The sequence below is a fragment of the Durio zibethinus genome, unplaced genomic scaffold (genome assembly GCF_047325235.1).
Source record: "Durio zibethinus cultivar Kanyao isolate XHJ-2024 unplaced genomic scaffold, ASM4732523v1 HiC_scaffold_400, whole genome shotgun sequence".
Taxonomy (NCBI): domain Eukaryota; kingdom Viridiplantae; phylum Streptophyta; class Magnoliopsida; order Malvales; family Malvaceae; genus Durio; species Durio zibethinus.
The window spans coordinates 590,001-591,969 of NW_028323023.1; positions in this window are offsets into that span (position 1 = coordinate 590,001).

Consider the following 1,969-nt stretch of genomic DNA (forward strand, 5'->3'; position numbering starts at 1 on the left):
CGGCACACGCTGGGCCCTGGTGCGGCAGCTTGGTGCTCGGCACACGCTCGGCCCTGGTGCGGTCGGTTGCCTCGAGCACCATCGGCACACGCTGGGCCCTGGTGCGGCAGGTTGCCTCGACCACCATCGGCAGCCTCGACCACCATCGGCACACGCTGGGCCCTGGTGCGGGCGCTTGCCTCGACCACCATCGGCACACGCTGGGCCCTGGTGCGGGCGCTTGCCTCGACCACCATCGGCACACGCTCCGCCCTGGTGCGGCAGGTTGCCTCGACCACCATCGGCACACGCTGGGCCCTGGTGCGGGCGGTTGCCTCGACCACCATCGGCACACGCTGGGCCCTGGTGCGGTCGGTTGCCTCGAGCACCATCGGCACACGCTGGGCCCTGGTGCGGGCGCTTGCCTCGACCACCATCGGCACACGCTGGGCCCTGGTGCGGCAGGTTCCCTCGACGACCATCGGCACACGCTGGGCCCTGGTGCGGCAGGTTGCCTCGAGCACCATCGGCACACGCTGGGCCCTGGTGCGGTCGGTTGCCTCGATCACCATCGGCACACGCTGGGCCCTGGTGCGGGCGGTTGCCTCGACCACCATCGGCACACGCTGGGCCCTGGTGCGGCAGGTTGCCTCGACCACCATCGGCACACGCTGGGCCCTGGTGCGGGCGCTTGCCTCGACCACCATCGGCACACGCTCGGCCCTGGTGCGGTCGGTTGCCTCGAGCACCATCGGCACACGCTGGGCCCTGGTGCGGCAGGTTGCCTCGAGCACCATCGGCACACGCTGGGCCCTGGTGCGGGCGGTTGCCTCGACCACCATCGGCACACGCTGGGCCCTGGTGCGGGCGCTTGCCTCGACCACCATCGGCACACGCTGGGCCCTGGTGCGGGCGCTTGCCTCGACCACCATCGGCACACGCTGGGCCCTGGTGCGGGCGCTTGCCTCGACCACCATCCGCACACGCTGGGCCCTGGTGCGGCAGGTTGCCTCGAGCACCATCGGCAGACGCTGGGCCCTGGTGCGGCAGGTTGCCTCGAGCACCATCGGCACACGCTGGGCCCTGGTGCGGGAACTTGCCTCGACCACCATCGGCACACGCTGGGCCCTGGTGCGGGAACTTGCCTCGACCACCATCGGCACACGCTGGGCCCTGGTGCGGCAGGTTGCCTCGATCACCATCGGCACACGCTGGGCCCTGGTGCGACAGGTTGCCTCGAGCACCATCGGCACACTATCGGCCCTGGTGCGGGCGGTTGCCTCGACCACCATCGGCACACGCTGGGCCCTGGTGCGGGCGCTTGCCTCGAGCACCATCGGCACACGCTGGGCCCTGGTGCGGGCGGTTGCCTCGAGCACCATCGGCACACGCTGGGCCCTGGTGGGTTTAGGCACATCTTCAAATTTCTGCCGTGCCAATGCCATTTTTATGGCTTGTAAATTCATACAATGGTCCCCTAAGCCTTCACGTGAAGTTTCGTTGGAGGATGACTCGTTTTCTATTTTTCACGATTTTCGAAACTTTTTGCGGTTCGGGATTTTTTAAAATTTTTTTATAAGGATTTTTGGCCCCAAATTTTGTAGGCATGATCCTTCTATTTTTGTTGGCATGCACAAAAAAATTCAGCTAAAAACTCGAAGTAGAGAAGATTTTGTGACCGTTTGAAAAAAGTGTCCCCATTTCAGACACTTTAACGGCTACTGGTAGCAAACCTGTAAAATCTCAAATGCTCTTTAAGGGGGTGTGAATTCTCAGAGGTTTGATGAGGGATAGGGGGCCAACACAAGGCCAAGTACCAGCACCCATCGCACATCATGTGCGCACACCCCCCCGGCCCCCCTCCCAATCGCCGGAACCCCAATGCCGCCGGTCAGGTTCTCCGGCGGTACTCCGGCGACGCTCCGGCGATGCTGTCCCGAGTGAAAAAAATGCGGCACCAGCACATGCTGGAGCCAAGCATGGGCACCGT